Source organism: Schistocerca serialis, unplaced genomic scaffold (assembly GCF_023864345.2).
Source record: "Schistocerca serialis cubense isolate TAMUIC-IGC-003099 unplaced genomic scaffold, iqSchSeri2.2 HiC_scaffold_757, whole genome shotgun sequence".
In the NCBI taxonomy this organism is placed as follows: domain Eukaryota; kingdom Metazoa; phylum Arthropoda; class Insecta; order Orthoptera; family Acrididae; genus Schistocerca; species Schistocerca serialis.
The window spans coordinates 13,794-36,411 of NW_026048361.1; the positions used below are offsets into that span (position 1 = coordinate 13,794).

Genomic DNA, 22,618 nt, shown 5'->3' on the forward strand with positions numbered 1-22,618 from the left:
TTTTACGTCTCATTTTTGTGCCGTTGCGGTGTGTTCTCGTGGGGTAGGACGCAGCTCTTGTGACGCGCGTGTTGTGTAGGTAGCGTGGCCGAGCGGTCTAAGGCGCTGGTGTCAGGCACCATTCTCTTCGGAGGCGTGGGTTCCAATCCCACAGCTGCCAAGCGTGTAATGTCTCCTGTGTCGAAGGCAGATGCACTCATTGCCCGCAAAGGAAGCAGCACAACAAGGCGTGAGCGTCTGCTTGGTGAATGGTCGTAGAACAGTGCGTGGTGCAACGACAGCATTTGTAGGCACCTTTTGCTCTCATCATTGCTGGCGTTCGTCTCCACGAAATGCGTCCGGAGCACGCCGTTCTATAACGCGAGAGAGTGGATTTTTTACAGTTGTCGTCAGTTAACCGTGCGTGGCTGCTGCGTTCGCTGGAAAGAGCACTGCCGTCGTTATCCGGTGTGGTCTAGTGGCTAGGATACCTGGCTCTCACCCAGGAGGCCCGGGTTCGATTCCCGGTACCGGAATTGCGCGTTTTTGTTGCTCCTCTTATGCGACTTGTCTCGACTTTGCTCGACTGACGCTACGCTGACGCGTGCAGAAAGCTACGTTAAGTATGATTCACGGCAACACCTGACGGCGAGAGAGATGAAGCGTCTATCCACTTGTTATCCAGCCACATACCTGTAGTCAAGAGGCTTGGGGGACTGCAAGACATTGCCACGGAGGTGAATGCAGCTAACCACTGTAGTTAGTGTCCTGACAGCGCAGGCACGTTCATTTGCTCGTATACATGTGATGGAGACCGTGTCTGACACTGCTGTGGCGTACACCTTGGCCTAGGCTTTGCTGGGTATCGCCACTTGCATTCCAGCCAGCTGCCTTCGCGGGCGCCTCCGTGGCCATGGCCGTGATCGTCTAGTGGTTAGGACATTGCGTTGTGGCCGCAATAACCCAGGTTCGAATCCTGGTCACGGCAATTTTGAAAGTTTTGCCTTGCTGCCGTTGCAATGACGAGTACTCGAAATGACAGTACTCTCTTGATTTTTTTCACTCGTGTTCCGCAGGCCGCAGTTTGCACTACCACTTCATCCCCAACACGTAATGTCGCCTCCCAGAGCGCAGACGTCCGCTGCTCTCTGTAGTCGAAAAGGGCAGTTGTTTGAAGTGCGATGGATGAGCAGCCAGTCCCAGCAGAACAGGAAGCTGTGGCGTGCACTGTTTGTACAAATGCTAGGAACACTGGCGCACCAAGCAGCGCATGTAGCGTGGCCGAGCGCTTTAAGGCGCTGGTTTAAGGCACCAGTCTCTCTGTTGGCGCGGTTTCGAGTCCTGTAGCTGTCGGGGGTTTCGCTGTGATCGCGTTAACCTGCCGCTTTTTCTTCAAGTGTAACCTCCTTGAGCTCACATATGTTTGACACATGGAGCATTCTAGCTCCGCCTGACAGTTACAGCTACGATAATTTAGTGGTTACGGAAAGCCCAGGTTCGAAACCTGGTCACGGCACGAAAACGTCTCTTGACGCTGTCTCCTTAACTGCGACAGCTACAGACAAGTGGCGTCGCTACCATGCGGCGGGCACGGCTTTTTCTTGCTGTGGATGGCCTAAAGGGACGCTTCCAGTGGGAGAGCAGTGGAAATACATGCCAAGATACTTCCATTTCGAAGTGATCTTTGTAGTACAAAGGAAACGTTTTGCCGCTGCTGCTGCAACGGTAACGTGGCCGAGCGGTCTAAGGCGCTGGTTTTAGGCACCAGTCTCTTCGGAGGCGTGGGTTCGAATCCCACCGTTGCCACTTTTTACGTCTCATTTTTGTGCCGTTGCGGTGTGTTCTCGTGGGGTAGGACGCAGCTCTTGTGACGCGCGTGTTGTGTAGGTAGCGTGGCCGAGCGGTCTAAGGCGCTGGTGTCAGGCACCATTCTCTTCGGAGGCGTGGGTTCCAATCCCACAGCTGCCAAGCGTGTAATGTCTCCTGTGTCGAAGGCAGATGCACTCATTGCCCGCAAAGGAAGCAGCACAACAAGGCGTGAGCGTCTGCTTGGTGAATGGTCGTAGAACAGTGCGTGGTGCAACGACAGCATTTGTAGGCACCTTTTGCTCTCATCATTGCTGGCGTTCGTCTCCACGAAATGCGTCCGGAGCACGCCGTTCTATAACGCGAGAGAGTGGATTTTTTACAGTTGTCGTCAGTTAACCGTGCGTGGCTGCTGCGTTCGCTGGAAAGAGCACTGCCGTCGTTATCCGGTGTGGTCTAGTGGCTAGGATACCTGGCTCTCACCCAGGAGGCCCGGGTTCGATTCCCGGTACCGGAATTGCGCGTTTTTGTTGCTCCTCTTATGCGACTTGTCTCGACTTTGCTCGACTGACGCTACGCTGACGCGTGCAGAAAGCTACGTTAAGTATGATTCACGGCAACACCTGACGGCGAGAGAGATGAAGCGTCTATCCACTTGTTATCCAGCCACATACCTGTAGTCAAGAGGCTTGGGGGACTGCAAGACATTGCCACGGAGGTGAATGCAGCTAACCACTGTAGTTAGTGTCCTGACAGCGCAGGCACGTTCATTTGCTCGTATACATGTGATGGAGACCGTGTCTGACACTGCTGTGGCGTACACCTTGGCCTAGGCTTTGCTGGGTATCGCCACTTGCATTCCAGCCAGCTGCCTTCGCGGGCGCCTCCGTGGCCATGGCCGTGATCGTCTAGTGGTTAGGACATTGCGTTGTGGCCGCAATAACCCAGGTTCGAATCCTGGTCACGGCAATTTTGAAAGTTTTGCCTTGCTGCCGTTGCAATGACGAGTACTCGAAATGACAGTACTCTCTTGATTTTTTTCACTCGTGTTCCGCAGGCCGCAGTTTGCACTACCACTTCATCCCCAACACGTAATGTCGCCTCCCAGAGCGCAGACGTCCGCTGCTCTCTGTAGTCGAAAAGGGCAGTTGTTTGAAGTGCGATGGATGAGCAGCCAGTCCCAGCAGAACAGGAAGCTGTGGCGTGCACTGTTTGTACAAATGCTAGGAACACTGGCGCACCAAGCAGCGCATGTAGCGTGGCCGAGCGCTTTAAGGCGCTGGTTTAAGGCACCAGTCTCTCTGTTGGCGCGGTTTCGAGTCCTGTAGCTGTCGGGGGTTTCGCTGTGATCGCGTTAACCTGCCGCTTTTTCTTCAAGTGTAACCTCCTTGAGCTCACATATGTTTGACACATGGAGCATTCTAGCTCCGCCTGACAGTTACAGCTACGATAATTTAGTGGTTACGGAAAGCCCAGGTTCGAAACCTGGTCACGGCACGAAAACGTCTCTTGACGCTGTCTCCTTAACTGCGACAGCTACAGACAAGTGGCGTCGCTACCATGCGGCGGGCACGGCTTTTTCTTGCTGTGGATGGCCTAAAGGGACGCTTCCAGTGGGAGAGCAGTGGAAATACATGCCAAGATACTTCCATTTCGAAGTGATCTTTGTAGTACAAAGGAAACGTTTTGCCGCTGCTGCTGCAACGGTAACGTGGCCGAGCGGTCTAAGGCGCTGGTTTTAGGCACCAGTCTCTTCGGAGGCGTGGGTTCGAATCCCACCGTTGCCACTTTTTACGTCTCATTTTTGTGCCGTTGCGGTGTGTTCTCGTGGGGTAGGACGCAGCTCTTGTGACGCGCGTGTTGTGTAGGTAGCGTGGCCGAGCGGTCTAAGGCGCTGGTGTCAGGCACCATTCTCTTCGGAGGCGTGGGTTCCAATCCCACAGCTGCCAAGCGTGTAATGTCTCCTGTGTCGAAGGCAGATGCACTCATTGCCCGCAAAGGAAGCAGCACAACAAGGCGTGAGCGTCTGCTTGGTGAATGGTCGTAGAACAGTGCGTGGTGCAACGACAGCATTTGTAGGCACCTTTTGCTCTCATCATTGCTGGCGTTCGTCTCCACGAAATGCGTCCGGAGCACGCCGTTCTATAACGCGAGAGAGTGGATTTTTTACAGTTGTCGTCAGTTAACCGTGCGTGGCTGCTGCGTTCGCTGGAAAGAGCACTGCCGTCGTTATCCGGTGTGGTCTAGTGGCTAGGATACCTGGCTCTCACCCAGGAGGCCCGGGTTCGATTCCCGGTACCGGAATTGCGCGTTTTTGTTGCTCCTCTTATGCGACTTGTCTCGACTTTGCTCGACTGACGCTACGCTGACGCGTGCAGAAAGCTACGTTAAGTATGATTCACGGCAACACCTGACGGCGAGAGAGATGAAGCGTCTATCCACTTGTTATCCAGCCACATACCTGTAGTCAAGAGGCTTGGGGGACTGCAAGACATTGCCACGGAGGTGAATGCAGCTAACCACTGTAGTTAGTGTCCTGACAGCGCAGGCACGTTCATTTGCTCGTATACATGTGATGGAGACCGTGTCTGACACTGCTGTGGCGTACACCTTGGCCTAGGCTTTGCTGGGTATCGCCACTTGCATTCCAGCCAGCTGCCTTCGCGGGCGCCTCCGTGGCCATGGCCGTGATCGTCTAGTGGTTAGGACATTGCGTTGTGGCCGCAATAACCCAGGTTCGAATCCTGGTCACGGCAATTTTGAAAGTTTTGCCTTGCTGCCGTTGCAATGACGAGTACTCGAAATGACAGTACTCTCTTGATTTTTTTCACTCGTGTTCCGCAGGCCGCAGTTTGCACTACCACTTCATCCCCAACACGTAATGTCGCCTCCCAGAGCGCAGACGTCCGCTGCTCTCTGTAGTCGAAAAGGGCAGTTGTTTGAAGTGCGATGGATGAGCAGCCAGTCCCAGCAGAACAGGAAGCTGTGGCGTGCACTGTTTGTACAAATGCTAGGAACACTGGCGCACCAAGCAGCGCATGTAGCGTGGCCGAGCGCTTTAAGGCGCTGGTTTAAGGCACCAGTCTCTCTGTTGGCGCGGTTTCGAGTCCTGTAGCTGTCGGGGGTTTCGCTGTGATCGCGTTAACCTGCCGCTTTTTCTTCAAGTGTAACCTCCTTGAGCTCACATATGTTTGACACATGGAGCATTCTAGCTCCGCCTGACAGTTACAGCTACGATAATTTAGTGGTTACGGAAAGCCCAGGTTCGAAACCTGGTCACGGCACGAAAACGTCTCTTGACGCTGTCTCCTTAACTGCGACAGCTACAGACAAGTGGCGTCGCTACCATGCGGCGGGCACGGCTTTTTCTTGCTGTGGATGGCCTAAAGGGACGCTTCCAGTGGGAGAGCAGTGGAAATACATGCCAAGATACTTCCATTTCGAAGTGATCTTTGTAGTACAAAGGAAACGTTTTGCCGCTGCTGCTGCAACGGTAACGTGGCCGAGCGGTCTAAGGCGCTGGTTTTAGGCACCAGTCTCTTCGGAGGCGTGGGTTCGAATCCCACCGTTGCCACTTTTTACGTCTCATTTTTGTGCCGTTGCGGTGTGTTCTCGTGGGGTAGGACGCAGCTCTTGTGACGCGCGTGTTGTGTAGGTAGCGTGGCCGAGCGGTCTAAGGCGCTGGTGTCAGGCACCATTCTCTTCGGAGGCGTGGGTTCCAATCCCACAGCTGCCAAGCGTGTAATGTCTCCTGTGTCGAAGGCAGATGCACTCATTGCCCGCAAAGGAAGCAGCACAACAAGGCGTGAGCGTCTGCTTGGTGAATGGTCGTAGAACAGTGCGTGGTGCAACGACAGCATTTGTAGGCACCTTTTGCTCTCATCATTGCTGGCGTTCGTCTCCACGAAATGCGTCCGGAGCACGCCGTTCTATAACGCGAGAGAGTGGATTTTTTACAGTTGTCGTCAGTTAACCGTGCGTGGCTGCTGCGTTCGCTGGAAAGAGCACTGCCGTCGTTATCCGGTGTGGTCTAGTGGCTAGGATACCTGGCTCTCACCCAGGAGGCCCGGGTTCGATTCCCGGTACCGGAATTGCGCGTTTTTGTTGCTCCTCTTATGCGACTTGTCTCGACTTTGCTCGACTGACGCTACGCTGACGCGTGCAGAAAGCTACGTTAAGTATGATTCACGGCAACACCTGACGGCGAGAGAGATGAAGCGTCTATCCACTTGTTATCCAGCCACATACCTGTAGTCAAGAGGCTTGGGGGACTGCAAGACATTGCCACGGAGGTGAATGCAGCTAACCACTGTAGTTAGTGTCCTGACAGCGCAGGCACGTTCATTTGCTCGTATACATGTGATGGAGACCGTGTCTGACACTGCTGTGGCGTACACCTTGGCCTAGGCTTTGCTGGGTATCGCCACTTGCATTCCAGCCAGCTGCCTTCGCGGGCGCCTCCGTGGCCATGGCCGTGATCGTCTAGTGGTTAGGACATTGCGTTGTGGCCGCAATAACCCAGGTTCGAATCCTGGTCACGGCAATTTTGAAAGTTTTGCCTTGCTGCCGTTGCAATGACGAGTACTCGAAATGACAGTACTCTCTTGATTTTTTTCACTCGTGTTCCGCAGGCCGCAGTTTGCACTACCACTTCATCCCCAACACGTAATGTCGCCTCCCAGAGCGCAGACGTCCGCTGCTCTCTGTAGTCGAAAAGGGCAGTTGTTTGAAGTGCGATGGATGAGCAGCCAGTCCCAGCAGAACAGGAAGCTGTGGCGTGCACTGTTTGTACAAATGCTAGGAACACTGGCGCACCAAGCAGCGCATGTAGCGTGGCCGAGCGCTTTAAGGCGCTGGTTTAAGGCACCAGTCTCTCTGTTGGCGCGGTTTCGAGTCCTGTAGCTGTCGGGGGTTTCGCTGTGATCGCGTTAACCTGCCGTTTTTTCTTCAAGTGTAACCTCCTTGAGCTCACATATGTTTGACACATGGAGCATTCTAGCTCCGCCTGACAGTTACAGCTACGATAATTTAGTGGTTACGGAAAGCCCAGGTTCGAAACCTGGTCACGGCACGAAAACGTCTCTTGACGCTGTCTCCTTAACTGCGACAGCTACAGACAAGTGGCGTCGCTACCATGCGGCGGGCACGGCTTTTTCTTGCTGTGGATGGCCTAAAGGGACGCTTCCAGTGGGAGAGCAGTGGAAATACATGCCAAGATACTTCCATTTCGAAGTGATCTTTGTAGTACAAAGGAAACGTTTTGCCGCTGCTGCTGCAACGGTAACGTGGCCGAGCGGTCTAAGGCGCTGGTTTTAGGCACCAGTCTCTTCGGAGGCGTGGGTTCGAATCCCACCGTTGCCACTTTTTACGTCTCATTTTTGTGCCGTTGCGGTGTGTTCTCGTGGGGTAGGACGCAGCTCTTGTGACGCGCGTGTTGTGTAGGTAGCGTGGCCGAGCGGTCTAAGGCGCTGGTGTCAGGCACCATTCTCTTCGGAGGCGTGGGTTCCAATCCCACAGCTGCCAAGCGTGTAATGTCTCCTGTGTCGAAGGCAGATGCACTCATTGCCCGCAAAGGAAGCAGCACAACAAGGCGTGAGCGTCTGCTTGGTGAATGGTCGTAGAACAGTGCGTGGTGCAACGACAGCATTTGTAGGCACCTTTTGCTCTCATCATTGCTGGCGTTCGTCTCCACGAAATGCGTCCGGAGCACGCCGTTCTATAACGCGAGAGAGTGGATTTTTTACAGTTGTCGTCAGTTAACCGTGCGTGGCTGCTGCGTTCGCTGGAAAGAGCACTGCCGTCGTTATCCGGTGTGGTCTAGTGGCTAGGATACCTGGCTCTCACCCAGGAGGCCCGGGTTCGATTCCCGGTACCGGAATTGCGCGTTTTTGTTGCTCCTCTTATGCGACTTGCCTCGACTTTGCTCGACTGACGCTACGCTGACGCGTGCAGAAAGCTACGTTAAGTATGATTCACGGCAACACCTGACGGCGAGAGAGATGAAGCGTCTATCCACTTGTTATCCAGCCACATACCTGTAGTCAAGAGGCTTGGGGGACTGCAAGACATTGCCACGGAGGTGAATGCAGCTAACCACTGTAGTTAGTGTCCTGACAGCGCAGGCACGTTCATTTGCTCGTATACATGTGATGGAGACCGTGTCTGACACTGCTGTGGCGTACACCTTGGCCTAGGCTTTGCTGGGTATCGCCACTTGCATTCCAGCCAGCTGCCTTCGCGGGCGCCTCCGTGGCCATGGCCGTGATCGTCTAGTGGTTAGGACATTGCGTTGTGGCCGCAATAACCCAGGTTCGAATCCTGGTCACGGCAATTTTGAAAGTTTTGCCTTGCTGCCGTTGCAATGACGAGTACTCGAAATGACAGTACTCTCTTGATTTTTTTCACTCGTGTTCCGCAGGCCGCAGTTTGCACTACCACTTCATCCCCAACACGTAATGTCGCCTCCCAGAGCGCAGACGTCCGCTGCTCTCTGTAGTCGAAAAGGGCAGTTGTTTGAAGTGCGATGGATGAGCAGCCAGTCCCAGCAGAACAGGAAGTTGTGGCGTGCACTGTTTGTACAAATGCTAGGAACACTGGCGCACCAAGCAGCGCATGTAGCGTGGCCGAGCGCTTTAAGGCGCTGGTTTAAGGCACCAGTCTCTCTGTTGGCGCGGTTTCGAGTCCTGTAGCTGTCGGGGGTTTCGCTGTGATCGCGTTAACCTGCCGCTTTTTCTTCAAGTGTAACCTCCTTGAGCTCACATATGTTTGACACATGGAGCATTCTAGCTCCGCCTGACAGTTACAGCTACGATAATTTAGTGGTTACGGAAAGCCCAGGTTCGAAACCTGGTCACGGCACGAAAACGTCTCTTGACGCTGTCTCCTTAACTGCGACAGCTACAGACAAGTGGCGTCGCTACCATGCGGCGGGCACGGCTTTTTCTTGCTGTGGATGGCCTAAAGGGACGCTTCCAGTGGGAGAGCAGTGGAAATACATGCCAAGATACTTCCATTTCGAAGTGATCTTTGTAGTACAAAGGAAACGTTTTGCCGCTGCTGCTGCAACGGTAACGTGGCCGAGCGGTCTAAGGCGCTGGTTTTAGGCACCAGTCTCTTCGGAGGCGTGGGTTCGAATCCCACCGTTGCCACTTTTTACGTCTCATTTTTGTGCCGTTGCGGTGTGTTCTCGTGGGGTAGGACGCAGCTCTTGTGACGCGCGTGTTGTGTAGGTAGCGTGGCCGAGCGGTCTAAGGCGCTGGTGTCAGGCACCATTCTCTTCGGAGGCGTGGGTTCCAATCCCACAGCTGCCAAGCGTGTAATGTCTCCTGTGTCGAAGGCAGATGCACTCATTGCCCGCAAAGGAAGCAGCACAACAAGGCGTGAGCGTCTGCTTGGTGAATGGTCGTAGAACAGTGCGTGGTGCAACGACAGCATTTGTAGGCACCTTTTGCTCTCATCATTGCTGGCGTTCGTCTCCACGAAATGCGTCCGGAGCACGCCGTTCTATAACGCGAGAGAGTGGATTTTTTACAGTTGTCGTCAGTTAACCGTGCGTGGCTGCTGCGTTCGCTGGAAAGAGCACTGCCGTCGTTATCCGGTGTGGTCTAGTGGCTAGGATACCTGGCTCTCACCCAGGAGGCCCGGGTTCGATTCCCGGTACCGGAATTGCGCGTTTTTGTTGCTCCTCTTATGCGACTTGTCTCGACTTTGCTCGACTGACGCTACGCTGACGCGTGCAGAAAGCTACGTTAAGTATGATTCACGGCAACACCTGACGGCGAGAGAGATGAAGCGTCTATCCACTTGTTATCCAGCCACATACCTGTAGTCAAGAGGCTTGGGGGACTGCAAGACATTGCCACGGAGGTGAATGCAGCTAACCACTGTAGTTAGTGTCCTGACAGCGCAGGCACGTTCATTTGCTCGTATACATGTGATGGAGACCGTGTCTGACACTGCTGTGGCGTACACCTTGGCCTAGGCTTTGCTGGGTATCGCCACTTGCATTCCAGCCAGCTGCCTTCGCGGGCGCCTCCGTGGCCATGGCCGTGATCGTCTAGTGGTTAGGACATTGCGTTGTGGCCGCAATAACCCAGGTTCGAATCCTGGTCACGGCAATTTTGAAAGTTTTGCCTTGCTGCCGTTGCAATGACGAGTACTCGAAATGACAGTACTCTCTTGATTTTTTTCACTCGTGTTCCGCAGGCCGCAGTTTGCACTACCACTTCATCCCCAACACGTAATGTCGCCTCCCAGAGCGCAGACGTCCGCTGCTCTCTGTAGTCGAAAAGGGCAGTTGTTTGAAGTGCGATGGATGAGCAGCCAGTCCCAGCAGAACAGGAAGCTGTGGCGTGCACTGTTTGTACAAATGCTAGGAACACTGGCGCACCAAGCAGCGCATGTAGCGTGGCCGAGCGCTTTAAGGCGCTGGTTTAAGGCACCAGTCTCTCTGTTGGCGCGGTTTCGAGTCCTGTAGCTGTCGGGGGTTTCGCTGTGATCGCGTTAACCTGCCGCTTTTTCTTCAAGTGTAACCTCCTTGAGCTCACATATGTTTGACACATGGAGCATTCTAGCTCCGCCTGACAGTTACAGCTACGATAATTTAGTGGTTACGGAAAGCCCAGGTTCGAAACCTGGTCACGGCACGAAAACGTCTCTTGACGCTGTCTCCTTAACTGCGACAGCTACAGACAAGTGGCGTCGCTACCATGCGGCGGGCACGGCTTTTTCTTGCTGTGGATGGCCTAAAGGGACGCTTCCAGTGGGAGAGCAGTGGAAATACATGCCAAGATACTTCCATTTCGAAGTGATCTTTGTAGTACAAAGGAAACGTTTTGCCGCTGCTGCTGCAACGGTAACGTGGCCGAGCGGTCTAAGGCGCTGGTTTTAGGCACCAGTCTCTTCGGAGGCGTGGGTTCGAATCCCACCGTTGCCACTTTTTACGTCTCATTTTTGTGCCGTTGCGGTGTGTTCTCGTGGGGTAGGACGCAGCTCTTGTGACGCGCGTGTTGTGTAGGTAGCGTGGCCGAGCGGTCTAAGGCGCTGGTGTCAGGCACCATTCTCTTCGGAGGCGTGGGTTCCAATCCCACAGCTGCCAAGCGTGTAATGTCTCCTGTGTCGAAGGCAGATGCACTCATTGCCCGCAAAGGAAGCAGCACAACAAGGCGTGAGCGTCTGCTTGGTGAATGGTCGTAGAACAGTGCGTGGTGCAACGACAGCATTTGTAGGCACCTTTTGCTCTCATCATTGCTGGCGTTCGTCTCCACGAAATGCGTCCGGAGCACGCCGTTCTATAACGCGAGAGAGTGGATTTTTTACAGTTGTCGTCAGTTAACCGTGCGTGGCTGCTGCGTTCGCTGGAAAGAGCACTGCCGTCGTTATCCGGTGTGGTCTAGTGGCTAGGATACCTGGCTCTCACCCAGGAGGCCCGGGTTCGATTCCCGGTACCGGAATTGCGCGTTTTTGTTGCTCCTCTTATGCGACTTGTCTCGACTTTGCTCGACTGACGCTACGCTGACGCGTGCAGAAAGCTACGTTAAGTATGATTCACGGCAACACCTGACGGCGAGAGAGATGAAGCGTCTATCCACTTGTTATCCAGCCACATACCTGTAGTCAAGAGGCTTGGGGGACTGCAAGACATTGCCACGGAGGTGAATGCAGCTAACCACTGTAGTTAGTGTCCTGACAGCGCAGGCACGTTCATTTGCTCGTATACATGTGATGGAGACCGTGTCTGACACTGCTGTGGCGTACACCTTGGCCTAGGCTTTGCTGGGTATCGCCACTTGCATTCCAGCCAGCTGCCTTCGCGGGCGCCTCCGTGGCCATGGCCGTGATCGTCTAGTGGTTAGGACATTGCGTTGTGGCCGCAATAACCCAGGTTCGAATCCTGGTCACGGCAATTTTGAAAGTTTTGCCTTGCTGCCGTTGCAATGACGAGTACTCGAAATGACAGTACTCTCTTGATTTTTTTCACTCGTGTTCCGCAGGCCGCAGTTTGCACTACCACTTCATCCCCAACACGTAATGTCGCCTCCCAGAGCGCAGACGTCCGCTGCTCTCTGTAGTCGAAAAGGGCAGTTGTTTGAAGTGCGATGGATGAGCAGCCAGTCCCAGCAGAACAGGAAGCTGTGGCGTGCACTGTTTGTACAAATGCTAGGAACACTGGCGCACCAAGCAGCGCATGTAGCGTGGCCGAGCGCTTTAAGGCGCTGGTTTAAGGCACCAGTCTCTCTGTTGGCGCGGTTTCGAGTCCTGTAGCTGTCGGGGGTTTCGCTGTGATCGCGTTAACCTGCCGCTTTTTCTTCAAGTGTAACCTCCTTGAGCTCACATATGTTTGACACATGGAGCATTCTAGCTCCGCCTGACAGTTACAGCTACGATAATTTAGTGGTTACGGAAAGCCCAGGTTCGAAACCTGGTCACGGCACGAAAACGTCTCTTGACGCTGTCTCCTTAACTGCGACAGCTACAGACAAGTGGCGTCGCTACCATGCGGCGGGCACGGCTTTTTCTTGCTGTGGATGGCCTAAAGGGACGCTTCCAGTGGGAGAGCAGTGGAAATACATGCCAAGATACTTCCATTTCGAAGTGATCTTTGTAGTACAAAGGAAACGTTTTGCCGCTGCTGCTGCAACGGTAACGTGGCCGAGCGGTCTAAGGCGCTGGTTTTAGGCACCAGTCTCTTCGGAGGCGTGGGTTCGAATCCCACCGTTGCCACTTTTTACGTCTCATTTTTGTGCCGTTGCGGTGTGTTCTCGTGGGGTAGGACGCAGCTCTTGTGACGCGCGTGTTGTGTAGGTAGCGTGGCCGAGCGGTCTAAGGCGCTGGTGTCAGGCACCATTCTCTTCGGAGGCGTGGGTTCCAATCCCACAGCTGCCAAGCGTGTAATGTCTCCTGTGTCGAAGGCAGATGCACTCATTGCCCGCAAAGGAAGCAGCACAACAAGGCGTGAGCGTCTGCTTGGTGAATGGTCGTAGAACAGTGCGTGGTGCAACGACAGCATTTGTAGGCACCTTTTGCTCTCATCATTGCTGGCGTTCGTCTCCACGAAATGCGTCCGGAGCACGCCGTTCTATAACGCGAGAGAGTGGATTTTTTACAGTTGTCGTCAGTTAACCGTGCGTGGCTGCTGCGTTCGCTGGAAAGAGCACTGCCGTCGTTATCCGGTGTGGTCTAGTGGCTAGGATACCTGGCTCTCACCCAGGAGGCCCGGGTTCGATTCCCGGTACCGGAATTGCGCGTTTTTGTTGCTCCTCTTATGCGACTTGTCTCGACTTTGCTCGACTGACGCTACGCTGACGCGTGCAGAAAGCTACGTTAAGTATGATTCACGGCAACACCTGACGGCGAGAGAGATGAAGCGTCTATCCACTTGTTATCCAGCCACATACCTGTAGTCAAGAGGCTTGGGGGACTGCAAGACATTGCCACGGAGGTGAATGCAGCTAACCACTGTAGTTAGTGTCCTGACAGCGCAGGCACGTTCATTTGCTCGTATACATGTGATGGAGACCGTGTCTGACACTGCTGTGGCGTACACCTTGGCCTAGGCTTTGCTGGGTATCGCCACTTGCATTCCAGCCAGCTGCCTTCGCGGGCGCCTCCGTGGCCATGGCCGTGATCGTCTAGTGGTTAGGACATTGCGTTGTGGCCGCAATAACCCAGGTTCGAATCCTGGTCACGGCAATTTTGAAAGTTTTGCCTTGCTGCCGTTGCAATGACGAGTACTCGAAATGACAGTACTCTCTTGATTTTTTTCACTCGTGTTCCGCAGGCCGCAGTTTGCACTACCACTTCATCCCCAACACGTAATGTCGCCTCCCAGAGCGCAGACGTCCGCTGCTCTCTGTAGTCGAAAAGGGCAGTTGTTTGAAGTGCGATGGATGAGCAGCCAGTCCCAGCAGAACAGGAAGCTGTGGCGTGCACTGTTTGTACAAATGCTAGGAACACTGGCGCACCAAGCAGCGCATGTAGCGTGGCCGAGCGCTTTAAGGCGCTGGTTTAAGGCACCAGTCTCTCTGTTGGCGCGGTTTCGAGTCCTGTAGCTGTCGGGGGTTTCGCTGTGATCGCGTTAACCTGCCGCTTTTTCTTCAAGTGTAACCTCCTTGAGCTCACATATGTTTGACACATGGAGCATTCTAGCTCCGCCTGACAGTTACAGCTACGATAATTTAGTGGTTACGGAAAGCCCAGGTTCGAAACCTGGTCACGGCACGAAAACGTCTCTTGACGCTGTCTCCTTAACTGCGACAGCTACAGACAAGTGGCGTCGCTACCATGCGGCGGGCACGGCTTTTTCTTGCTGTGGATGGCCTAAAGGGACGCTTCCAGTGGGAGAGCAGTGGAAATACATGCCAAGATACTTCCATTTCGAAGTGATCTTTGTAGTACAAAGGAAACGTTTTGCCGCTGCTGCTGCAACGGTAACGTGGCCGAGCGGTCTAAGGCGCTGGTTTTAGGCACCAGTCTCTTCGGAGGCGTGGGTTCGAATCCCACCGTTGCCACTTTTTACGTCTCATTTTTGTGCCGTTGCGGTGTGTTCTCGTGGGGTAGGACGCAGCTCTTGTGACGCGCGTGTTGTGTAGGTAGCGTGGCCGAGCGGTCTAAGGCGCTGGTGTCAGGCACCATTCTCTTCGGAGGCGTGGGTTCCAATCCCACAGCTGCCAAGCGTGTAATGTCTCCTGTGTCGAAGGCAGATGCACTCATTGCCCGCAAAGGAAGCAGCACAACAAGGCGTGAGCGTCTGCTTGGTGAATGGTCGTAGAACAGTGCGTGGTGCAACGACAGCATTTGTAGGCACCTTTTGCTCTCATCATTGCTGGCGTTCGTCTCCACGAAATGCGTCCGGAGCACGCCGTTCTATAACGCGAGAGAGTGGATTTTTTACAGTTGTCGTCAGTTAACCGTGCGTGGCTGCTGCGTTCGCTGGAAAGAGCACTGCCGTCGTTATCCGGTGTGGTCTAGTGGCTAGGATACCTGGCTCTCACCCAGGAGGCCCGGGTTCGATTCCCGGTACCGGAATTGCGCGTTTTTGTTGCTCCTCTTATGCGACTTGTCTCGACTTTGCTCGACTGACGCTACGCTGACGCGTGCAGAAAGCTACGTTAAGTATGATTCACGGCAACACCTGACGGCGAGAGAGATGAAGCGTCTATCCACTTGTTATCCAGCCACATACCTGTAGTCAAGAGGCTTGGGGGACTGCAAGACATTGCCACGGAGGTGAATGCAGCTAACCACTGTAGTTAGTGTCCTGACAGCGCAGGCACGTTCATTTGCTCGTATACATGTGATGGAGACCGTGTCTGACACTGCTGTGGCGTACACCTTGGCCTAGGCTTTGCTGGGTATCGCCACTTGCATTCCAGCCAGCTGCCTTCGCGGGCGCCTCCGTGGCCATGGCCGTGATCGTCTAGTGGTTAGGACATTGCGTTGTGGCCGCAATAACCCAGGTTCGAATCCTGGTCACGGCAATTTTGAAAGTTTTGCCTTGCTGCCGTTGCAATGACGAGTACTCGAAATGACAGTACTCTCTTGATTTTTTTCACTCGTGTTCCGCAGGCCGCAGTTTGCACTACCACTTCATCCCCAACACGTAATGTCGCCTCCCAGAGCGCAGACGTCCGCTGCTCTCTGTAGTCGAAAAGGGCAGTTGTTTGAAGTGCGATGGATGAGCAGCCAGTCCCAGCAGAACAGGAAGCTGTGGCGTGCACTGTTTGTACAAATGCTAGGAACACTGGCGCACCAAGCAGCGCATGTAGCGTGGCCGAGCGCTTTAAGGCGCTGGTTTAAGGCACCAGTCTCTCTGTTGGCGCGGTTTCGAGTCCTGTAGCTGTCGGGGGTTTCGCTGTGATCGCGTTAACCTGCCGCTTTTTCTTCAAGTGTAACCTCCTTGAGCTCACATATGTTTGACACATGGAGCATTCTAGCTCCGCCTGACAGTTACAGCTACGATAATTTAGTGGTTACGGAAAGCCCAGGTTCGAAACCTGGTCACGGCACGAAAACGTCTCTTGACGCTGTCTCCTTAACTGCGACAGCTACAGACAAGTGGCGTCGCTACCATGCGGCGGGCACGGCTTTTTCTTGCTGTGGATGGCCTAAAGGGACGCTTCCAGTGGGAGAGCAGTGGAAATACATGCCAAGATACTTCCATTTCGAAGTGATCTTTGTAGTACAAAGGAAACGTTTTGCCGCTGCTGCTGCAACGGTAACGTGGCCGAGCGGTCTAAGGCGCTGGTTTTAGGCACCAGTCTCTTCGGAGGCGTGGGTTCGAATCCCACCGTTGCCACTTTTTACGTCTCATTTTTGTGCCGTTGCGGTGTGTTCTCGTGGGGTAGGACGCAGCTCTTGTGACGCGCGTGTTGTGTAGGTAGCGTGGCCGAGCGGTCTAAGGCGCTGGTGTCAGGCACCATTCTCTTCGGAGGCGTGGGTTCCAATCCCACAGCTGCCAAGCGTGTAATGTCTCCTGTGTCGAAGGCAGATGCACTCATTGCCCGCAAAGGAAGCAGCACAACAAGGCGTGAGCGTCTGCTTGGTGAATGGTCGTAGAACAGTGCGTGGTGCAACGACAGCATTTGTAGGCACCTTTTGCTCTCATCATTGCTGGCGTTCGTCTCCACGAAATGCGTCCGGAGCACGCCGTTCTATAACGCGAGAGAGTGGATTTTTTACAGTTGTCGTCAGTTAACCGTGCGTGGCTGCTGCGTTCGCTGGAAAGAGCACTGCCGTCGTTATCCGGTGTGGTCTAGTGGCTAGGATACCTGGCTCTCACCCAGGAGGCCCGGGTTCGATTCCCGGTACCGGAATTGCGCGTTTTTGTTGCTCCTCTTATGCGACTTGTCTCGACTTTGCTCGACTGACGCTACGCTGACGCGTGCAGAAAGCTACGTTAAGTATGATTCACGGCAACACCTGACGGCGAGAGAGATGAAGCGTCTATCCACTTGTTATCCAGCCACATACCTGTAGTCAAGAGGCTTGGGGGACTGCAAGACATTGCCACGGAGGTGAATGCAGCTAACCACTGTAGTTAGTGTCCTGACAGCGCAGGCACGTTCATTTGCTCGTATACATGTGATGGAGACCGTGTCTGACACTGCTGTGGCGTACACCTTGGCCTAGGCTTTGCTGGGTATCGCCACTTGCATTCCAGCCAGCTGCCTTCGCGGGCGCCTCCGTGGCCATGGCCGTGATCGTCTAGTGGTTAGGACATTGCGTTGTGGCCGCAATAACCCAGGTTCGAATCCTGGTCACGGCAATTTTGAAAGTTTTGCCTTGCTGCCGTTGCAATGACGAGTACTCGAAATGACAGTACTCTCTTGATTTTTTTCACTCGTGTTCCGCAGGCCGCAGTTTGCACTACCACTTCATCCCCAACACGTAATGTCGCCTCCCAGAGCGCAGACGTCCGCTGCTCTCTGTAGTCGAAAAGGGCAGTTGTTTGAAGTGCGATGGATGAGCAGCCAGTCCCAGCAGAACAGGAAGCTGTGGCGTGCACTGTTTGTACAAATGCTAGGAACACTGGCGCACCAAGCAGCGCATGTAGCGTGGCCGAGCGCTTTAAGGCGCTGGTTTAAGGCACCAGTCTCTCTGTTGGCGCGGTTTCGAGTCCTGTAGCTGTCGGGGGTTTCGCTGTGATCGCGTTAACCTGCCGCTTTTTCTTCAAGTGTAACCTCCTTGAGCTCACATATGTTTGACACATGGAGCATTCTAGCTCCGCCTGACAGTTACAGCTACGATAATTTAGTGGTTACGGAAAGCCCAGGTTCGAAACCTGGTCACGGCACGAAAACGTCTCTTGACGCTGTCTCCTTAACTGCGACAGCTACAGACAAGTGGCGTCGCTACCATGCGGCGGGCACGGCTTTTTCTTGCTGTGGATGGCCTAAAGGGACGCTTCCAGTGGGAGAGCAGTGGAAATACATGCCAAGATACTTCCATTTCGAAGTGATCTTTGTAGTACAAAGGAAACGTTTTGCCGCTGCTGCTGCAACGGTAACGTGGCCGAGCGGTCTAAGGCGCTGGTTTTAGGCACCAGTCTCTTCGGAGGCGTGGGTTCGAATCCCACCGTTGCCACTTTTTACGTCTCATTTTTGTGCCGTTGCGGTGTGTTCTCGTGGGGTAGGACGCAGCTCTTGTGACGCGCGTGTTGTGTAGGTAGCGTGGCCGAGCGGTCTAAGGCGCTGGTGTCAGGCACCATTCTCTTCGGAGGCGTGGGTTCCAATCCCACAGCTGCCAAGCGTGTAATGTCTCCTGTGTCGAAGGCAGATGCACTCATTGCCCGCAAAGGAAGCAGCACAACAAGGCGTGAGCGTCTGCTTGGTGAATGGTCGTAGAACAGTGCGTGGTGCAACGACAGCATTTGTAGGCACCTTTTGCTCTCATCATTGCTGGCGTTCGTCTCCACGAAATGCGTCCGGAGCACGCCGTTCTATAACGCGAGAGAGTGGATTTTTTACAGTTGTCGTCAGTTAACCGTGCGTGGCTGCTGCGTTCGCTGGAAAGAGCACTGCCGTCGTTATCCGGTGTGGTCTAGTGGCTAGGATACCTGGCTCTCACCCAGGAGGCCCGGGTTCGATTCCCGGTACCGGAATTGCGCGTTTTTGTTGCTCCTCTTATGCGACTTGTCTCGACTTTGCTCGACTGACTCTACGCTGACGCGTGCAGAAAGCTACGTTAAGTATGATTCACGGCAACACCTGACGGCGAGAGAGATGAAGCGTCTATCCACTTGTTATCCAGCCACATACCTGTAGTCAAGAGGCTTGGGGGACTGCAAGACATTGCCACGGAGGTGAATGCAGCTAACCACTGTAGTTAGTGTCCTGACAGCGCAGGCACGTTCATTTGCTCGTATACATGTGATGGAGACCGTGTCTGACACTGCTGTGGCGTACACCTTGGCCTAGGCTTTGCTGGGTATCGCCACTTGCATTCCAGCCAGCTGCCTTCGCGGGCGCCTCCGTGGCCATGGCCGTGATCGTCTAGTGGTTAGGACATTGCGTTGTGGCCGCAATAACCCAGGTTCGAATCCTGGTCACGGCAATTTTGAAAGTTTTGCCTTGCTGCCGTTGCAATGACGAGTACTCGAAATGACAGTACTCTCTTGATTTTTTTCACTCGTGTTCCGCAGGCCGCAGTTTGCACTACCACTTCATCCCCAACACGTAATGTCGCCTCCCAGAGCGCAGACGTCCGCTGCTCTCTGTAGTCGAAAAGGGCAGTTGTTTGAAGTGCGATGGATGAGCAGCCAGTCCCAGCAGAACAGGAAGCTGTGGCGTGCACTGTTTGTACAAATGCTAGGAACACTGGCGCACCAAGCAGCGCATGTAGCGTGGCCGAGCGCTTTAAGGCGCTGGTTTAAGGCACCAGTCTCTCTGTTGGCGCGGTTTCGAGTCCTGTAGCTGTCGGGGGTTTCGCTGTGATCGCGTTAACCTGCCGCTTTTTCTTCAAGTGTAACCTCCTTGAGCTCACATATGTTTGACACATGGAGCATTCTAGCTCCGCCTGACAGTTACAGCTACGATAATTTAGTGGTTACGGAAAGCCCAGGTTCGAAACCTGGTCACGGCACGAAAACGTCTCTTGACGCTGTCTCCTTAACTGCGACAGCTACAGACAAGTGGCGTCGCTACCATGCGGCGGGCACGGCTTTTTCTTGCTGTGGATGGCCTAAAGGGACGCTTCCAGTGGGAGAGCAGTGGAAATACATGCCAAGATACTTCCATTTCGAAGTGATCTTTGTAGTACAAAGGAAACGTTTTGCCGCTGCTGCTGCAACGGTAACGTGGCCGAGCGGTCTAAGGCGCTGGTTTTAGGCACCAGTCTCTTCGGAGGCGTGGGTTCGAATCCCACCGTTGCCACTTTTTACGTCTCATTTTTGTGCCGTTGCGGTGTGTTCTCGTGGGGTAGGACGCAGCTCTTGTGACGCGCGTGTTGTGTAGGTAGCGTGGCCGAGCGGTCTAAGGCGCTGGTGTCAGGCACCATTCTCTTCGGAGGCGTGGGTTCCAATCCCACAGCTGCCAAGCGTGTAATGTCTCCTGTGTCGAAGGCAGATGCACTCATTGCCCGCAAAGGAAGCAGCACAACAAGGCGTGAGCGTCTGCTTGGTGAATGGTCGTAGAACAGTGCGTGGTGCAACGACAGCATTTGTAGGCACCTTTTGCTCTCATCATTGCTGGCGTTCGTCTCCACGAAATGCGTCCGGAGCACGCCGTTCTATAACGCGAGAGAGTGGATTTTTTACAGTTGTCGTCAGTTAACCGTGCGTGGCTGCTGCGTTCGCTGGAAAGAGCACTGCCGTCGTTATCCGGTGTGGTCTAGTGGCTAGGATACCTGGCTCTCACCCAGGAGGCCCGGGTTCGATTCCCGGTACCGGAATTGCGCGTTTTTGTTGCTCCTCTTATGCGACTTGTCTCGACTTTGCTCGACTGACGCTACGCTGACGCGTGCAGAAAGCTACGTTAAGTATGATTCACGGCAACACCTGACGGCGAGAGAGATGAAGCGTCTATCCACTTGTTATCCAGCCACATACCTGTAGTCAAGAGGCTTGGGGGACTGCAAGACATTGCCACGGAGGTGAATGCAGCTAACCACTGTAGTTAGTGTCCTGACAGCGCAGGCACGTTCATTTGCTCGTATACATGTGATGGAGACCGTGTCTGACACTGCTGTGGCGTACACCTTGGCCTAGGCTTTGCTGGGTATCGCCACTTGCATTCCAGCCAGCTGCCTTCGCGGGCGCCTCCGTGGCCATGGCCGTGATCGTCTAGTGGTTAGGACATTGCGTTGTGGCCGCAATAACCCAGGTTCGAATCCTGGTCACGGCAATTTTGAAAGTTTTGCCTTGCTGCCGTTGCAATGACGAGTACTCGAAATGACAGTACTCTCTTGATTTTTTTCACTCGTGTTCCGCAGGCCGCAGTTTGCACTACCACTTCATCCCCAACACGTAATGTCGCCTCCCAGAGCGCAGACGTCCGCTGCTCTCTGTAGTCGAAAAGGGCAGTTGTTTGAAGTGCGATGGATGAGCAGCCAGTCCCAGCAGAACAGGAAGCTGTGGCGTGCACTGTTTGTACAAATGCTAGGAACACTGGCGCACCAAGCAGCGCATGTAGCGTGGCCGAGCGCTTTAAGGCGCTGGTTTAAGGCACCAGTCTCTCTGTTGGCGCGGTTTCGAGTCCTGTAGCTGTCGGGGGTTTCGCTGTGATCGCGTTAACCTGCCGCTTTTTCTTCAAGTGTAACCTCCTTGAGCTCACATATGTTTGACACATGGAGCATTCTAGCTCCGCCTGACAGTTACAGCTACGATAATTTAGTGGTTACGGAAAGCCCAGGTTCGAAACCTGGTCACGGCACGAAAACGTCTCTTGACGCTGTCTCCTTAACTGCGACAGCTACAGACAAGTGGCGTCGCTACCATGCGGCGGGCACGGCTTTTTCTTGCTGTGGATGGCCTAAAGGGACGCTTCCAGTGGGAGAGCAGTGGAAATACATGCCAAGATACTTCCATTTCGAAGTGATCTTTGTAGTACAAAGGAAACGTTTTGCCGCTGCTGCTGCAACGGTAACGTGGCCGAGCGGTCTAAGGCGCTGGTTTTAGGCACCAGTCTCTTCGGAGGCGTGGGTTCGAATCCCACCGTTGCCACTTTTTACGTCTCATTTTTGTGCCGTTGCGGTGTGTTCTCGTGGGGTAGGACGCAGCTCTTGTGACGCGCGTGTTGTGTAGGTAGCGTGGCCGAGCGGTCTAAGGCGCTGGTGTCAGGCACCATTCTCTTCGGAGGCGTGGGTTCCAATCCCACAGCTGCCAAGCGTGTAATGTCTCCTGTGTCGAAGGCAGATGCACTCATTGCCCGCAAAGGAAGCAGCACAACAAGGCGTGAGCGTCTGCTTGGTGAATGGTCGTAGAACAGTGCGTGGTGCAACGACAGCATTTGTAGGCACCTTTTGCTCTCATCATTGCTGGCGTTCGTCTCCACGAAATGCGTCCGGAGCACGCCGTTCTATAACGCGAGAGAGTGGATTTTTTACAGTTGTCGTCAGTTAACCGTGCGTGGCTGCTGCGTTCGCTGGAAAGAGCACTGCCGTCGTTATCCGGTGTGGTCTAGTGGCTAGGATACCTGGCTCTCACCCAGGAGGCCCGGGTTCGATTCCCGGTACCGGAATTGCGCGTTTTTGTTGCTCCTCTTATGCGACTTGTCTCGACTTTGCTCGACTGACGCTACGCTGACGCGTGCAGAAAGCTACGTTAAGTATGATTCACGGCAACACCTGACGGCGAGAGAGATGAAGCGTCTATCCACTTGTTATCCAGCCACATACCTGTAGTCAAGAGGCTTGGGGGACTGCAAGACATTGCCACGGAGGTGAATGCAGCTAACCACTGTAGTTAGTGTCCTGACAGCGCAGGCACGTTCATTTGCTCGTATACATGTGATGGAGACCGTGTCTGACACTGCTGTGGCGTACACCTTGGCCTAGGCTTTGCTGGGTATCGCCACTTGCATTCCAGCCAGCTGCCTTCGCGGGCGCCTCCGTGGCCATGGCCGTGATCGTCTAGTGGTTAGGACATTGCGTTGTGGCCGCAATAACCCAGGTTCGAATCCTGGTCACGGCAATTTTGAAAGTTTTGCCTTGCTGCCGTTGCAATGACGAGTACTCGAAATGACAGTACTCTCTTGATTTTTTTCACTCGTGTTCCGCAGGCCGCAGTTTGCACTACCACTTCATCCCCAACACGTAATGTCGCCTCCCAGAGCGCAGACGTCCGCTGCTCTCTGTAGTCGAAAAGGGCAGTTGTTTGAAGTGCGATGGATGAGCAGCC

The 22,618-nt window shown here is 54.1% G+C and overlaps 38 non-coding genes across 38 annotated transcripts; all 38 read left to right on the forward strand.

The window, feature by feature from the left end:
• Nucleotides 1-443: 443 nt before the first annotated feature.
• Trnae-cuc (transfer RNA glutamic acid (anticodon CUC)) lies at nt 444-515 on the forward strand. The gene has a single exon. It is a non-coding gene; the product is annotated as a tRNA-Glu (tRNA).
• Nucleotides 516-895: 380 nt separating this feature from the next.
• On the forward strand, nt 896-967 carry Trnah-gug (transfer RNA histidin (anticodon GUG)). The gene has a single exon. It is a non-coding gene; the product is annotated as a tRNA-His (tRNA).
• Nucleotides 968-1,703: 736 nt separating this feature from the next.
• On the forward strand, nt 1,704-1,785 carry Trnal-uag (transfer RNA leucine (anticodon UAG)). Its single transcript has one exon. It is a non-coding gene; the product is annotated as a tRNA-Leu (tRNA).
• A 445-nt stretch (nt 1,786-2,230) lies between these two features.
• Nucleotides 2,231-2,302, forward strand: Trnae-cuc (transfer RNA glutamic acid (anticodon CUC)). The gene has a single exon. It is a non-coding gene; the product is annotated as a tRNA-Glu (tRNA).
• Nucleotides 2,303-2,682: 380 nt separating this feature from the next.
• Nucleotides 2,683-2,754, forward strand: Trnah-gug (transfer RNA histidin (anticodon GUG)). The gene has a single exon. It is a non-coding gene; the product is annotated as a tRNA-His (tRNA).
• A 736-nt stretch (nt 2,755-3,490) lies between these two features.
• Nucleotides 3,491-3,572, forward strand: Trnal-uag (transfer RNA leucine (anticodon UAG)). The gene has a single exon. It is a non-coding gene; the product is annotated as a tRNA-Leu (tRNA).
• A 445-nt stretch (nt 3,573-4,017) lies between these two features.
• On the forward strand, nt 4,018-4,089 carry Trnae-cuc (transfer RNA glutamic acid (anticodon CUC)). Its single transcript has one exon. It is a non-coding gene; the product is annotated as a tRNA-Glu (tRNA).
• A 380-nt stretch (nt 4,090-4,469) lies between these two features.
• On the forward strand, nt 4,470-4,541 carry Trnah-gug (transfer RNA histidin (anticodon GUG)). Its single transcript has one exon. It is a non-coding gene; the product is annotated as a tRNA-His (tRNA).
• Nucleotides 4,542-5,277: 736 nt separating this feature from the next.
• Trnal-uag (transfer RNA leucine (anticodon UAG)) lies at nt 5,278-5,359 on the forward strand. The gene has a single exon. It is a non-coding gene; the product is annotated as a tRNA-Leu (tRNA).
• Nucleotides 5,360-5,804: 445 nt separating this feature from the next.
• Trnae-cuc (transfer RNA glutamic acid (anticodon CUC)) lies at nt 5,805-5,876 on the forward strand. Its single transcript has one exon. It is a non-coding gene; the product is annotated as a tRNA-Glu (tRNA).
• A 380-nt stretch (nt 5,877-6,256) lies between these two features.
• Trnah-gug (transfer RNA histidin (anticodon GUG)) lies at nt 6,257-6,328 on the forward strand. The gene has a single exon. It is a non-coding gene; the product is annotated as a tRNA-His (tRNA).
• Nucleotides 6,329-7,064: 736 nt separating this feature from the next.
• Trnal-uag (transfer RNA leucine (anticodon UAG)) lies at nt 7,065-7,146 on the forward strand. The gene has a single exon. It is a non-coding gene; the product is annotated as a tRNA-Leu (tRNA).
• A 445-nt stretch (nt 7,147-7,591) lies between these two features.
• Nucleotides 7,592-7,663, forward strand: Trnae-cuc (transfer RNA glutamic acid (anticodon CUC)). Its single transcript has one exon. It is a non-coding gene; the product is annotated as a tRNA-Glu (tRNA).
• A 380-nt stretch (nt 7,664-8,043) lies between these two features.
• Nucleotides 8,044-8,115, forward strand: Trnah-gug (transfer RNA histidin (anticodon GUG)). The gene has a single exon. It is a non-coding gene; the product is annotated as a tRNA-His (tRNA).
• Nucleotides 8,116-8,851: 736 nt separating this feature from the next.
• Trnal-uag (transfer RNA leucine (anticodon UAG)) lies at nt 8,852-8,933 on the forward strand. Its single transcript has one exon. It is a non-coding gene; the product is annotated as a tRNA-Leu (tRNA).
• A 445-nt stretch (nt 8,934-9,378) lies between these two features.
• Trnae-cuc (transfer RNA glutamic acid (anticodon CUC)) lies at nt 9,379-9,450 on the forward strand. The gene has a single exon. It is a non-coding gene; the product is annotated as a tRNA-Glu (tRNA).
• Nucleotides 9,451-9,830: 380 nt separating this feature from the next.
• On the forward strand, nt 9,831-9,902 carry Trnah-gug (transfer RNA histidin (anticodon GUG)). Its single transcript has one exon. It is a non-coding gene; the product is annotated as a tRNA-His (tRNA).
• Nucleotides 9,903-10,638: 736 nt separating this feature from the next.
• Nucleotides 10,639-10,720, forward strand: Trnal-uag (transfer RNA leucine (anticodon UAG)). Its single transcript has one exon. It is a non-coding gene; the product is annotated as a tRNA-Leu (tRNA).
• A 445-nt stretch (nt 10,721-11,165) lies between these two features.
• Trnae-cuc (transfer RNA glutamic acid (anticodon CUC)) lies at nt 11,166-11,237 on the forward strand. The gene has a single exon. It is a non-coding gene; the product is annotated as a tRNA-Glu (tRNA).
• A 380-nt stretch (nt 11,238-11,617) lies between these two features.
• On the forward strand, nt 11,618-11,689 carry Trnah-gug (transfer RNA histidin (anticodon GUG)). Its single transcript has one exon. It is a non-coding gene; the product is annotated as a tRNA-His (tRNA).
• Nucleotides 11,690-12,425: 736 nt separating this feature from the next.
• On the forward strand, nt 12,426-12,507 carry Trnal-uag (transfer RNA leucine (anticodon UAG)). Its single transcript has one exon. It is a non-coding gene; the product is annotated as a tRNA-Leu (tRNA).
• A 445-nt stretch (nt 12,508-12,952) lies between these two features.
• On the forward strand, nt 12,953-13,024 carry Trnae-cuc (transfer RNA glutamic acid (anticodon CUC)). Its single transcript has one exon. It is a non-coding gene; the product is annotated as a tRNA-Glu (tRNA).
• Nucleotides 13,025-13,404: 380 nt separating this feature from the next.
• Nucleotides 13,405-13,476, forward strand: Trnah-gug (transfer RNA histidin (anticodon GUG)). The gene has a single exon. It is a non-coding gene; the product is annotated as a tRNA-His (tRNA).
• Nucleotides 13,477-14,212: 736 nt separating this feature from the next.
• On the forward strand, nt 14,213-14,294 carry Trnal-uag (transfer RNA leucine (anticodon UAG)). Its single transcript has one exon. It is a non-coding gene; the product is annotated as a tRNA-Leu (tRNA).
• Nucleotides 14,295-14,739: 445 nt separating this feature from the next.
• Nucleotides 14,740-14,811, forward strand: Trnae-cuc (transfer RNA glutamic acid (anticodon CUC)). The gene has a single exon. It is a non-coding gene; the product is annotated as a tRNA-Glu (tRNA).
• A 380-nt stretch (nt 14,812-15,191) lies between these two features.
• Nucleotides 15,192-15,263, forward strand: Trnah-gug (transfer RNA histidin (anticodon GUG)). The gene has a single exon. It is a non-coding gene; the product is annotated as a tRNA-His (tRNA).
• A 736-nt stretch (nt 15,264-15,999) lies between these two features.
• On the forward strand, nt 16,000-16,081 carry Trnal-uag (transfer RNA leucine (anticodon UAG)). The gene has a single exon. It is a non-coding gene; the product is annotated as a tRNA-Leu (tRNA).
• Nucleotides 16,082-16,526: 445 nt separating this feature from the next.
• Nucleotides 16,527-16,598, forward strand: Trnae-cuc (transfer RNA glutamic acid (anticodon CUC)). Its single transcript has one exon. It is a non-coding gene; the product is annotated as a tRNA-Glu (tRNA).
• A 380-nt stretch (nt 16,599-16,978) lies between these two features.
• Trnah-gug (transfer RNA histidin (anticodon GUG)) lies at nt 16,979-17,050 on the forward strand. Its single transcript has one exon. It is a non-coding gene; the product is annotated as a tRNA-His (tRNA).
• A 736-nt stretch (nt 17,051-17,786) lies between these two features.
• On the forward strand, nt 17,787-17,868 carry Trnal-uag (transfer RNA leucine (anticodon UAG)). Its single transcript has one exon. It is a non-coding gene; the product is annotated as a tRNA-Leu (tRNA).
• A 445-nt stretch (nt 17,869-18,313) lies between these two features.
• Nucleotides 18,314-18,385, forward strand: Trnae-cuc (transfer RNA glutamic acid (anticodon CUC)). Its single transcript has one exon. It is a non-coding gene; the product is annotated as a tRNA-Glu (tRNA).
• A 380-nt stretch (nt 18,386-18,765) lies between these two features.
• Trnah-gug (transfer RNA histidin (anticodon GUG)) lies at nt 18,766-18,837 on the forward strand. Its single transcript has one exon. It is a non-coding gene; the product is annotated as a tRNA-His (tRNA).
• A 736-nt stretch (nt 18,838-19,573) lies between these two features.
• Trnal-uag (transfer RNA leucine (anticodon UAG)) lies at nt 19,574-19,655 on the forward strand. Its single transcript has one exon. It is a non-coding gene; the product is annotated as a tRNA-Leu (tRNA).
• A 445-nt stretch (nt 19,656-20,100) lies between these two features.
• Trnae-cuc (transfer RNA glutamic acid (anticodon CUC)) lies at nt 20,101-20,172 on the forward strand. The gene has a single exon. It is a non-coding gene; the product is annotated as a tRNA-Glu (tRNA).
• Nucleotides 20,173-20,552: 380 nt separating this feature from the next.
• On the forward strand, nt 20,553-20,624 carry Trnah-gug (transfer RNA histidin (anticodon GUG)). The gene has a single exon. It is a non-coding gene; the product is annotated as a tRNA-His (tRNA).
• A 736-nt stretch (nt 20,625-21,360) lies between these two features.
• On the forward strand, nt 21,361-21,442 carry Trnal-uag (transfer RNA leucine (anticodon UAG)). The gene has a single exon. It is a non-coding gene; the product is annotated as a tRNA-Leu (tRNA).
• Nucleotides 21,443-21,887: 445 nt separating this feature from the next.
• Trnae-cuc (transfer RNA glutamic acid (anticodon CUC)) lies at nt 21,888-21,959 on the forward strand. The gene has a single exon. It is a non-coding gene; the product is annotated as a tRNA-Glu (tRNA).
• Nucleotides 21,960-22,339: 380 nt separating this feature from the next.
• Trnah-gug (transfer RNA histidin (anticodon GUG)) lies at nt 22,340-22,411 on the forward strand. The gene has a single exon. It is a non-coding gene; the product is annotated as a tRNA-His (tRNA).
• The last annotated feature ends 207 nt before the right edge of the window (nt 22,412-22,618 follow it).